Source organism: Pteropus vampyrus, unplaced genomic scaffold (genome assembly GCF_000151845.1).
Source record: "Pteropus vampyrus isolate Shadow unplaced genomic scaffold, Pvam_2.0 Scaffold493, whole genome shotgun sequence".
Lineage (NCBI taxonomy): Eukaryota > Metazoa > Chordata > Mammalia > Chiroptera > Pteropodidae > Pteropus > Pteropus vampyrus.
Window position 1 is genome coordinate 1141699 of NW_011889274.1, and position 14105 is coordinate 1155803.

Below are 14105 nucleotides of genomic sequence, written 5' to 3' on the forward strand. Positions count from 1 at the left end.
AAGTTAAAAATCCAGACATAAGATCTTCGTAGAGTAAAAACTTTATATATGAACAGAAAACCTTTTGTATAAGTAGAAGAAGAATGTATTGTTTAATAAAGGGTCTTGGAACATTGTTAAATCATGTGAAAAAAAGTTAAGTCCTTTCCTCACATCAAAATAAATTCCAGGTGGACCCATAATTTAAATGCAAAGGGTGAACACCTGAAAAAAACTAGAAGAAAATATAGGTGGCTATTTCTATACCTCTGGTATCAAGATAACTTACTAAATATTACAGCAAAGCAACAGCCATAAAAGAAGTAAGCAATGTATTTGATAAAAAAAAAACTTCTTTAAGCCAAATTACTATTTACAGAATTAAGACAAATGACTCACCTGAGAAACATTTGCAAACTATATAACAAAGTATTTTTATAGCTAATATATAAATATTTCTTATGTATAAATAAAAAGTGAACACCCTAAGAGAACAATGGGAAATGTCTTGAATAGTAAATTCTCAAAAGCATAAGAACCAATAAACATATGAAATAATTCAATCTCACTCTCACAGGGATTAAGTAACTTGCATATGTTCGATTCCAGGCTCGATGATAAGTTAAAAAGTTTTGTTAAACTAGGGTAAATTATTTAGTTTAATATTTTAACCTATGAAAAAGGACAACTTCTCTGAGCCTCATTTTCCTTGCCTATAATATGATGATATTGATAGGATACTTCATGGTACCTATTGCATAGGGTTATTGTGAAGATCGAATAATGTAATTCATTTTAAGTGCTCTAAAAATTGTTTGGCATACAGCAAGCACAAAAGAATTTTTAGATAAATTAAAATAACAATGAGAATCCATCTTTTACTTCTCAGATTGTTGAAAATTTATAGACATAATACTTCTGAGAAGGACTGGGGAATTAGTCCTTTATGTGCACTACTAATTGAGTGTGAGTTGATGGAGTCTTTCAAAAGAACAAAATACATCAAGCTTTAAAATGTACCTATTTTTTGATCTAATATTTCTTCTTTTAGATATTTGTTCTGAGCAACTGAGTAACATTTATCAATGGGTTATTTTCTTTAGGGAAAAATTAAATAATTTAAATGTCCAACGATATAAAAATGGATAGGTAAATTATAATTTTCCTTTTTATTGAGGTATAATTGACATGACTTTATATTAGTTTCATGTGTATAACAAAATAATTCAATATTTGTATATATTGCAAAATGATCACCACAATAAGTTTAGTTATATTCTTTAAAAGTATACCTATATTACATATATACATGTGATAAATATACATATATAATATTTAAACTTTTAGAGTTTTACTCACTGATGAGTTGATACTCTATATACTTATATATAGTATACTATGTATTTATAATATTTAATGTTATATATATTTATATATGGTATTTACATGGAAAATAAGGTGTAAAATTCTGATCAGATTACATGTAGATAATGCATAGATATGATGTACATGGTGGTTTATCACTGAACAGATGACATGACAGATGATTTACATTTTCTTTTCTTAACTATTGTCTCTAAAACTCTACAGTGATTACTTTCATAATAAGAATAATAATAATAAAAATGTGTTGTTTTCCTTAAAAAGACAAAGAAGGAGCAAGGAATGGAGAAACATTGCAATAGGCATTTAGGGAAAGTTGTTTTTAAATATCCATACGGTTCAAATTCTAACATGGTGAATGAGGACATTATCTCTAGGACTGCATCTCATCTAAGCGATGACCGCTCCTCAGATCTTGCCGATGTGCTTGTAACTAACTAGATTGAATGGTTCTTAAAACTGAAGTAGAGGCTGTGAATGTCCTGAGCCAAGTTAAAGGCCAACTTTTTGACTTTCCCATTGACATCATTTAAACTTAGCAAATCACTCATTGAAATGCATGTAAATGAGTAACTTATGTGGGTAATAAAAAAGTTGCATTCAGTTTTCTGACCTGTTTATTGAACATCTAATTCCACATCAGTGCTCTGCTAGGCCTCGGGGATACTGCAGAGATAATGGAGACTCTGACTCTGTGAGTGAACTGCTCACTCAGGTCAGGGAGAGAGGCATTTAACAAACATTCACTGTAGAATATGGCAGATGTAATGAGGGAAGGGCAGGGGGCTGCTACTGTATACATCTTTACTAAGCATCTACTATGTGCAAAGTGCTGCCACACACACTGACGTAGCCATGAACTTACTGATCCCTGCCTTTATGGAACTTACATTCTAGTGAAGGAAGAGAAAAATAAAATAAAGTAAAATAAAATAAATAAATAAATAAATAAATAAATAAGTACATACATACATACATACATACATACATACATACATACATACAAGGCAGGTTAGATGGTAGGAAGTTGTAAAAATAAGGTAGGAGGCTGGGGAATGCTGAGTAATTACAATTAGATAAAGGGTAAAGGGAGCCTGTCAGAGAAAATAACATTTGATTAAAGACTTGACAGAGTGAAAGAAATGAGCCAAGTGAATATTTAGGGTAAGATCATTGCAGAAGAGAGGAAGGAAGAGGAAGGAGGGTTAAGCAGAAGCTGAGGGCCCAGCAAGGGCAGTGTCTCCAAGGTGAGACTATGACTGGTGCTTTCCAGGAGCTACAGGTAGTCCATGTGATTAGAGGCAGTGAGGGACGGGAGAGTACAGTGGCAATGGTGTCAGAGATGTAAGGGTAATCTGGATCTTATATTGAGAGAGGAGAGGAGGCGTCTGAAAAAATGCAAAGGAAAGGGCTTGCAGAAATGACCGACTCATCCGGCTAAAGTCCATTCTTGACTGCCCTCTCCCCTTTCCAGGACTCTCCAGCTAACATGTTTTCCCATAGCTACCTCCGCCATCTCAAGGACTCTCCAGCTCACATCTGTTGATTCACAGCTTGCGATCCAACTAATGTTCTTATCTCTGTAGCTGTGTAAGACTAGCAAGACTGTGTAAAACTGCTTGTTATGTTACAATTAGAGCTCAGCCTTTGGATAGAAATCGGAGAAGGTGCCAGCATCAATAAGTGCTACTTTCTGCTTATAGCCTCAGTGTCCCAACTCTCTGAGAATCCTATAACAGCGTTGATAACTCCAAGGTCAGGGTTTCTACAAGGCAAAATGACCTGTAAATAGATAACACCAGTGGTCTGGAAATTCCTCCTCCCTTGCAGCTCCAAACCTGAAGCTGCCCCTCCCATCCTGAGCCATGAAGCACATGTGAAACCTCAAAGGAATCACATGCCCCTTGCATGGATACTGCAAGGGTATATAAGCTGTAAGAAATCTAACCAAGGGGAGATCGTGTTTTGGATCTGTTGAATGCTGGCAATAAATTCTCCTTCCTCTAATAAAGTTGTCTGAGCATCCAAATTCCTCTGTCGGGTGTCGCTTCCTGCAACAATATGGCCTTGAAGACAAATGTAAGGGTCTCTTACTCTGAATTCACTGCAGTGCTTTGAGCATAGGAGGAACAGGATCTGTCTGTTATAATAGGATCTGGTAATGTTCTTGAGAATAGACTGACGGATACAAAAGCCAGCATATCAATTATGAATAGACTGCAATGATTCAAGTGAAGATAGAGGTAGCTTGGAACAGGTTGGTGGCAACAGATAAGGTGATGAGTTGCTGGATTCTGGATATATTTTGAAAGCAGAGCCAACAGAATTTGGTCATGGATTGGAAATAGGGTGTCATAGGAAGAGGGAATTTAAAAGTGGCTAGTATTATTACTTTTTTTAACATGAGCAAGAGAAGAATGGAGTTGCCATTAAATAAAATGAGAAAGACTATGAGAGGAGCAGCTTTTGAGGGAAATAGGGTATCCAAATCTCAGTGCTTGACATGTAAGATTTGGATACCCAATGGATATCTAAATGGAGATATCAATGAGGCAGAGGAACTGAAGAAATACAGGGAGGAGAATAGGGCTGGAAATATAGACATGAGAATCATCAGTGTTTAGATGCTATTTAAGTCATGGATAAGACAGTATTGGGTGTAGATAGAGATGAGAAGAGGTTCAGGGACTCCAATGTTAAGAGACTGAAGTATGAGATGGAACCATAAAAGGAGAATGAGAAGGCAGAGTCCCTGGGGTAGAAGGTAAACCAGGAAAATATACTGCAAGCCAAGAGAAGAAAATATTTTAAAGAGGCAGGATTTATCAATCATCTGATGCTGTTGGTAGGTTGGGTAGAGGTAGGACTGAGACGTAACCACCAGATTTGGAAACGTAGAAGTCATAGGTGACCATAACAAAAGCAATTTAGAGAAGTGGGTACAGAAGCCCAAAGGAAGTGGGTTCATGAAAGGATAGGAGGTGAGAAATTAGATAGAACTATTCCAAAAGTTTTGTGGTTTGAAAAATAGAAAAAATAAAAACGAAAAGGAGAAAAATGGAGCAGATGGAGAAAGAAATGTCATCCAGGTGGCACCCAGATTTTGATTTTTAATATGAGAGAAATAACACTGGTCTGTATCCTTATTTACAAATCCAGAGTAGAGAGAAAAATTGATGGTGTAAGAGAGAGGAAATTACTGTATCAGTGGCCTTGAGTAGGCAAAGGCGGATCTAGTGCACAACAAAAAAATGTCTTACTATGGTTCCTTAGAAAAACAAAGCTTCATATGCTAACGTAGTTTAATACGTTAAAGCTTCATATTTTATTGGGAGGGTAAAACTACAAGGGAGCAGTAATAAATATAGAGTGAGTGAGGTGGGAAAGGAAAGAAAGCAAATATAAGAGAATATTAATGATCTGATCATAGCTTTGTGACAAACTTATAGCTCAGTCTTCCAGGACATCTTCAGAGATGCCATATCAGAGAAGCTGGTAAGTCCCTAAAGAGTCCAGAATTCATTTAACAGTTCACGCCTCTCAACTGGCAAAGTCATCTTCCTTAGGGAAGACCCAGGGTGGGAGGCAAGGCAGCAAAAGGAGTAAAATAACAAGAGAGATGGCAAGTTCTTTGGGCATAGATGCAGATAGGTAGGTAGTGGCAGAATTTGTGAAAATTCTCTTTTGTTTGCTTCTATTTTCTCAATAAAATCAGCTGAGTGAGAGCAGGGGATGATGAAGTTTGGGAGATTCATGGTCGAGAGGAGGTTAAAATGCTTATCTGGAAGAATGGGAGGTTTAAAAGGACCAGGGAGTCGTGGAGGACCCACATCGTCTAGAGAGTCTGCAAAAGCTTCCCGGGGCAAAGGATCTCGAAGCTGAGACCTTAAGAACGAGCTAGAGTTAATCGAATGGACAGGAGACTTATCTTCTAGAAAAGGGAATACAGTATGTTAATGCCTGAGGACTAGGAAAAAGCATAGCACAGTTGAATATAAAGATTGCTAAGTGTGGTGCATGATGAGCAAAGAGTAGGAAGTGAGTTTGTGAAAATAGGTAGTTGGAAGATTTGTTCTTCAGGTCTTATTTCATGGGACTGTGTAGATAATATCTATAATAAGAAATATTAAAATATATTAAATTAACAAATAATCATTCTTAACTATTTAATTAGTTTTGATTAAGTAGGGGCTTGGTCTTGTCTGACAACATTCATAATAAAAATACTTGATGCATTAAGGTTACTGAAGTGCCAGTCAAGAGTTAAGAAATTTATAAATACTTCTTAAATTCAGATACACTGGGAATTACTGATGTCCCTAATAAAAGTCACAATTAGTCTCGTGGACAGAAATGTAAGCATAAGTGCAATTCACAAATATGAAAAGTACACATCATTTTGCAGATAATAGAGATTATTATCTTCAGCTCCTCTGTAATATTTTTATAGTTATTATATCAGAGAGGAATTTAATGATATGCTATTTAGTATCTTTAGTAGAAGTATCCTAAGAGCATCCTCAGAATTACACAAACACACATCTGTGCACACACATAGATATTCAGAACTTTGGCAGAAAAGTGAAATGGAAGACATAAAAATAAAACTAATTACTATCTTGGCAATAAGAGTTCTTTCACTCTACTTAGCCATCTCTCTGAAAATAAGACTGCATTAGCATCAATTCAGATAGTAATGTTTCGATACTTATATCTCTAGAAGGTTTTTATCCTTTGATAAATAATCAAAATATACTTGGATATAACAACATCTAAAACTATAGGAAATTAAAAGCAAATTTGATAGAGTAATGAAAATATTTTAAAAATAAGTCACTTGAGTTATCTTCAAATTTTAGGTCTTCAGCTAAACTTGCTAATACTGCCCTATGTATCTTGTGTATCCTGATTTGAGGGCACCTCTTTGATTTTGTTCATTTTTTTACTATATAGTATTGGCATGTCTACCATGTTTTCAGAATTAATGCTAAAAGCTATGAAGAATACTAAAAGAAGTACCTACCTTTGGAGGGATTCCCAGAGAAAACTAATGAGAACTAGTGTTCTCCATCCCCCACTCAAATAAGGTAATTGGCTTAAGTCCATGAGGCTTCTTGAAGGGGAAGAGAGGTCTGCTAGAACCACATGAATCGTGAGTGCTTCCATCATTAGCCATTAAAATACAGTGGAAAAGTTAAGTCACCATATGCATGACATGCTGTGGTCCACAGAGGGGGAGAAGTGGTGTGCCTCCTTTAATTACTCCCATGGAACTGAGCACATGTCTGGCCATGGTCTTTTCTTTTACTATTTTCCAAATAATGAGCACTCTAATTGCTTCAGCTGGAGCAGCTCTTGGTCATTTTAATACCCAGCTGCCAGTGTTCCTTCCCTTTCTTTCCTCTATTCTCTACACACACATTCTCCTTTCTCTCCCTCTTTTACAGCCTGAATTTGATGAAGGTCTGGTTTTTACTCCCTGAAAGTTTAAGTGGCTGAATTAAATCACAACTTGCTTTGGTCAATCACCCAGGGAGCTTTTTAGGAATTGGGGAAACATTTTATTTACGACTCAACTTTCCACCTGTGCTGACATGGCATGGAATTTATAGCTGTATTGAAAGCGTTATAACCAGCACCTCAGAAATTCCACATTCTCTTGAGCTGCATTATTATGGAACATTTGTCATGCAGCCAATTGCTGTGTCAGCCCCTAATTGATTTATATTAGCATCTGTAGGAACGAGGTGGAGTGAGGGTGGGGGTGAGCCTGGGACCACGTCAGACAACCCAATTGCTGAGTTTCCTGTGGACGTGAGAGATTTGTAAACAGAATTGAACATTGACACCATAATTTTTTTTTAATTTTTATTTTTATGCAGCATGTTTAAAATTACAATATTAACAAAGCCAGTATAAACTTTTATCAGTTTGTGAAAAGTTGAGTGAGTTTGCCCTCTCTCTGCCATGTTATCACTTAATTATAAAGAACACCTGGCCCTAAAAAAGGGAGATTCATTTTTCCCTGGGGAGGAGTTAAATAAAGAAACTAAGAAACACCTTCAAAATGTTCTCCTCTGACAGCCTTCATTTACAAAATATAGTAGTTAGCTTTAATAGCCCTCTTTTATACTTAGATTCCACTCCTGGATTACAAACATAAATCAAAATTACTCATTTAGAAACACCTGGTCTGAGATTAGGTCCAAGTTGAGGAAATCTGAAGAAATTAGCAAAAGAGGATCATGGTGAGAATGCCTAAGACACTCGTTCACTACAATATTGGTTCTCAGGTGCAAATGTCTTATACAAGAGCTCCCAAACAGTGGAACTCCCAGAGTGTCTTGGCCAACCCAATTTTAATTGTTGGTATTTTTAATGGACACCCCAGTCCATGCCACTCCCTAATGTATCATATCTGGTACAATTTACACATTTAGATTATGTGCCTGGCTTCTGTTGGTATGTGAGTTTGTGATGATTTATACACTCTCTTCTAGAAGCTTCTGCAAGAGTTGTGGTTCAGGGAATAGGGGATAATAGGAGATAGGCATGGTGTGAATGTGGAGACTACAGAGATATGTAATGGAAGAAAGAGGTGACTTAGGTTATCTGGGCCTCTGGCTATGGGACAACCACAACTAAGAGGAACTCTAGGGAAAGGGCCACATCTTCCTGCTGCCCCCAGAGAACTATTGGATGGTCAATAAAAGCCTTAGCGACAGGCCTGGGGCATAGTATATCTGGGCCCCAGAGCTCCTGCCACAGCAGACCTGGGATACAGTGTTCCCTGGTCTCTATGTGCGTGGGTTACAGTACTCTTTGTTCATAGCATGCTTATGTCACAGTGTTCCTTAGGTACCATGTGCTTTGATTACAACTTGCTTCAGCTTAGTCAGAATGTACCCTGGTGACATCGTTCTTGGGCCACAGTGTTCCTTGGTCCCCATATGCTTTGGTCCCAGCATATTGGTCACAGAGCCCCTCAACGTGGTATACTTTTGTTATGGCATCAGTATGCTTTGGTCATAGCATGGCTTGGTCACAGTATGCTTGCTTTCTTGTGCCTGTGTTTATGTGGATGGGTCACAGCAGCCCTCAGTCATTGTGGGCCTCTAACTCCACGTACCTGGGTCATAGAGTACCTAGCATGCTTTGGTCATTACATACACGATGGTCACCATGTAGCTGGATTACCGCACACCTGCATCACTGTGTGCCTGAGTTAGGGCTCATCTGGGTTACAGCTACAATGTGACTTCCATTTGCAAAGGAATGGTAATTAGAAATAATTGCTTAGAGTCTAGTGTTCTCATGGGAGGTGGTGAGGATGGGGGGATTCCAGAAGTCAAGTAAGAGAGACATGATATAGCCAATGAGATAGGTACTCAAAATCAGAATGATATGCATAGTAAAAGAATTTGTGCCCCAGAATATTAAAGTGGGCATTTTGGACATATGTATGCATACACACAGAAGATAGGGAAAGGATTTATACCTAAATGGTAACTATTAGTTTCTCTGGGTATAAAAGTCTTCTTTTATTCTTTATTCTTTGTAAACTTATTCTTCATTTTTTTCAAAGTTCTCTTAATTAATTTACTTTAAGGAAAACAAAGCTCTTTATTTGTCGAGACCCACCTCCAATGTGACAACCTCTGGGACATCTCTTCAGATAGTTGCCAGTCAGAATCAATCATTTCTCCTTTTGGCTTCAGGACCCTGTCTCTGCCATGCTCAGGGACCACACTCAGGTAGTGGTGAGGATAGGCAGGAATCTGTCTTTTCATCTTATTCATCATTGTCTCTTTAAAAACCTGCTTTTCCTTCCCCAGCAGAATATGACAGCATATTTCTATTCACAAACTACTCAATGAACCTTTGTTGAATTATTTACAGTAAACTCCGCTCTCTCCATTCCTGTACCAATTCCACGAAACTTAGAAAAAAGTGTAGAGATCATTTTCTCAGTTTTCTTCCTCCATGTTGAAATGCAACTAAAACTTTCTAGAGAGCAGGTTATGTTCCTATTCCGAAGAACAGAATAGAAGGTGATTTCATGACATCATTTATCCCATTACAGTTGAATAAAGCTTTTCTTCATAGACAACTTTCTGTCCTCTTTCTTCAGTAGAGGCCTACCGCTGATTCCAAGAGCAGTTAAAAGACCTGCCCCAGGATCATTAAAAAATATCAGTTCAAACACAACACAGGAATTGTTTGCACCTGTGGGGTCCTGGGCCCTTACACCCAGCCTTTAGTCTTCTGAATGCTTTTGGATACGTCATCTCCCTTGATCTCTACAACATTCCTAGGACAAAAAGACTGTACTTATTTTATCAATCATATTTTATAAGTGAGGAAATAAAAACTTCCACACTCAAAGTGTAGTTTCAGGTCAGATGGAGAATGCAAGTCTTGGTCTTCTAGCATCTAATCATAAATATGGCTTTTCTTTTAAATCCTCACTTGTAGAGTGAGATAATTGAGGTAAGTATAGGATTAATAACTACAATATTTTGTTATTCTTCCATAACAAAAAAAGAATTTGTCCAAGATTTTCACCAGCAGAAATGAAAGCATGTTTTTTATTTGCTCTGTTATTAAATAATAGTAAGAGTAAAATAAATGATAATAGTAGTTCTTTTTATTTAACCCAGATGCTTGGAACTATATTCTTTTGTAATACTTATCTTCACAGAACCCCTGGAAAGTATGTGTAATTTCCAATGTACATATAGGAAAACTGAGTCTTAGAGATATTAAATAATGCACATCTTACATAATGAGTTAGAGCAGGAATGTCTAACTCCTAAATCTGGGATCTCACCACTAAACTAACATGCCTCATGAAATTATAAACACTTGTTTCATTTGTATAATATTGTCAATATTTGTTCTACAAATAAATAAAAAGCACTGATGAGGTTTGATCTAATTTGTTTATAGTAGCAAGTTTCTCTTTTTTTCTCATTCCTGTAACACACTTCTCTAGTAGTGAATGCTCCTAGACATTTCCAAAAATATGGCCCCCCTGAAAATAAACTCAATTGTGAATATTCAAACATTAAATGGGTTTAGTTCAGATACTTATTTCCAACTTTCCTCTAAAAAAGTTGTTGAAGCTTCTTAATTGTGGAATAGTAGATACATAATTTCACTATGTTTATCAGTACATATTAAACTGATCACAAGGTAGTAATCTAATCATACAACAATGACATCATTAAAGAGTTGACTTACCTTCTCATGCATTAATCTTTAATGTGTGGCCAATAGGAATCCAGAATTTATGAGCCATTTCTTTGGGTGCTTAGAAGGCTTAGTGTTGGTGGGTGTGCATTTTCTGAGTTACATCTGGGCAATGGGGGGGGATCTAGTGTGAAGAAAAATGACATTAGTATTCACAAGCTCAAACTCTAAAAATTATTAATTGAGAGTTAGGGAGTATATCTTCCAGTCACAATGTACTTACCATGACCTAATCTCTTAAATAGGCTTTTATTTTACTCACTTGTAAAATCCATGGTATTCTGTGGTTCCCAATTAGCCAAAAAGTTCTTACATATTTACTAAAAATGATTTTCATTAGCTTCTTCTAATTCTATAAACTCATGGGAGCCTACCCCACCCTGAATGACTTCTTTCAATCCTTCTCCTTCAAAGTACAGACACATCTTTCAACCTCTCTTCATTGCCACACTCCTTGATAACCTTGACTATACTTGTCTTTATCACCAAACCAGTATTCAACTCTCCACAGCCTGGGTTCTACCACCATCGTCCTGACAATGCTCTGACAGAGCCATACGAATACCCAAAATAAAAGACCATTGCTGGCCTGCATTTTATGGGAGCTTTCCAAAGTAATTGAAATTGAAGGAATGTATCACTGATATTGAAGTCAGAATGACCCGTGTTCACATCTTGGATCCTCTAGTACTCCCTGGCCTGGGGGAAGCTGTTTAACTCTCTTTGAGTCTCAAGTTTCTCACCTGTAAAATGGGAAGAGTGTTATGAACATTGAAGGATTATAAACTTTGAATAACACAGTGTGTTAATGATTCTAGAACTATGCAGGACAATTCCTATAGGCCTCCTACTCCAGCAATGCTGTGTATGTAATAGGAATTTTTTGAGAGTAGTACCATTGTCCTTATCTCTTCTTCTTACCCAGCTAAATTCCACAGTCAATCTCTATAGGTATATACTTCCAAATCCTTTCCTCCTTGCTTCATTGTTCTCACATGACAAAACTACAATCCTGGATGAATACAGATCTCTGCCTTCTCCATGCTTCCACCTACACAGCTCAATAAGGCTGAAAAAAAAAAAGAAAAAGTATCATAAATGTGCACCAAACTCAAACAGGCTCTTAGGGCAGTCTAGACTCTATACTATATATTTTATTACCATTATTCTCCCACTTTGCAGGTCATATCTCTAACACCTCCTCCTTTATTTTCAATGTCAGTCAGCTCCTTATTCACCGAGTAATTAGAAGATATCAGAAGAGAACTCCCACTAGCTCCCACCACCACATGTGCCTGTATCAGTGCCCATGCAGTCTCTTTCCTCTTAATACCAGAATTGAGCTGTCATCCATGCTCATTGTTAAGGTTGCCCACTGGTACATTAGACTCTGGCACCACAATTCTCTCTTTGCATCCCTTGTTTTCTCTCATGCATCATCATTTTTACTGGATCTTTCTCATTCGCATGAAAATATGCCAGGTTTTTATCTACCATCTTATAAAACAAAATCAAACAAAACTCTCTTTATCCGGCTTTTTTCTTACAGTGGTTGTTGCTCTATTTCTCTTTTCTGCTGTAGCAGACACCTTGAAAACATTGTTTATACTTTATGTAACTTAATTCTTTTCATTTTCACTTGAACCTACTCTAATCAAGTTTTCACTGCCAAGACTCCACCAAAACAGTTACTATCGGGGTCACAAATGATCTCCGCATTGCTAAATGCAGTGATAAATTCTCAGTTCTCATCTTTCTTGGTCTGTTAGTAGACCTGACATGGTCGTATATGCTGTAATCAGGATTTAAAGTTTAGCTCTTGAAGATTTTAAACAGGAAAGTGGCAAATTTTGATCTATTTTAGAAAAATAATTCTAATAACAGGGAAACAATGAGTTGAATGAGACAAAGGACAAAAAGACACTACTGCAAGGGACAGATAAGGGTCTGAACTTGGCTGCAGTAACAGGATAAGAGAAAGGCTTTGAGAAAAATTCAAGTGCAAAATCAACAGGAATAGTGATTATTGATGATTAAACAAGCGAGACAGTACCAGAACTAAAATTGTTTTGGGATGCAGGTGGGAAAAAAAAAAGATAATCAGCTTGTTCTAGGTATTGTTAGAATTAGACAAAATTAGTGCCAGTTACATAGGCCCTAGTAAGCTATAGCTTAACACATTGTATTATAAGTATTTATGAACCTGTTTCCTGTACCACTGATAATTAGGACAAGGATCGATTTTACCTAATTTTATCTCACCTGTGTGAAATATATAACTAAGTATATAAAAAAATGTTTGAGAACTGATAGTGTTAACTCTGAGCTGTAGATAGGTCAAAATAAAACCATATGCAGAAATATCAAAATAACTACCAAAAAATGACAATAATTTCATGAAGGCATTAGGTGTTGTGTTCAAATGTGATGTACGAAAGTCAAACTCGTCAAATTAGAATCCAAAATCAACCATGAAATTCAACAGATAAATGAAAAAGAAATGTAAAAATCCAAGAATGATACTTAAGTTATGAATTTCTTTGCCTTATTCTTTAAATTGTATTTTCAAAATTCTTTAAGTCTATGGCCATGCCACCCTGAACGTGCCTGATTCCATCTGATATTGGAAGCTAAGCAGGGTCGGGCCTGGTTAGTACCTGGATGGGAGACCACCTAGGAATACCAGGTGCTGCAGGAGTTAAAAAAAAAAATTAAAAAATGTAATCCTAATAAAAAGCTACATGTGAATATTGGTCATAATTTCTTGTGTTCATGGACAGCAATCATCATATGTGAGGATATGGAACTTAGGATATAGAATTCAGATCCTTGACAGTAGAATAAGAATGAGAAATATACTTGCAATTTTTACAATAGTAAGTCTTTGATAAATTGTATACATTTCAATCTATAATATAAACTTTCTTGTTTTGACTTGATAATATACCTCAAGTAAAATCAAACACCTTTATTAAAAGACAGCCCACCACATCACATTTCTCAAAAAAAAAAAAAAAACCCACAAAAAACCAAAACAAAATACAAAATACAAATGGCTAAAAATATTGGGATAATTCAGTACTCAGTAAATAAATGTATGTGGGCAAACCCTCTGTTAAAAGAAAACAGCAACTAAAATACCTCTGTGCCAGTTGAGGTCAAATCTAAACTCTCAAGACTGTCAGTACTCAAGCACACGTTAGCTTAAAAACCACCAGGCAAAAGATAGGTTCTGGTAACTAGATATTTCTGGAATATTGAAATTATTCATGAAGAAACTGTACCCCTCTTTGAAGACGCTAAGAGATCTGGCAAGACATTGTGTTATTCGATGTTAATAGAATGCTCTCTTAAATCATGATTTCTAAATTATCCTATTACACAAGTCCAATCACCACAGATTCCAAGAGTAGGAGGGACAGAGCAGGCATTTTGCAACGACATTTGGTTCTCATTCTCTTTAAAAAATACCAATCTAGCACATCTATTGT

General features: G+C 36.5%; 1 pseudogene; it reads left to right on the plus strand.

The window, feature by feature from the left end:
- Positions 1 to 13193: 13193 nt before the first annotated feature.
- LOC111732813 lies at positions 13194 to 13312 on the plus strand (annotated as a pseudogene).
- Positions 13313 to 14105: the final 793 nt, after the last annotated feature.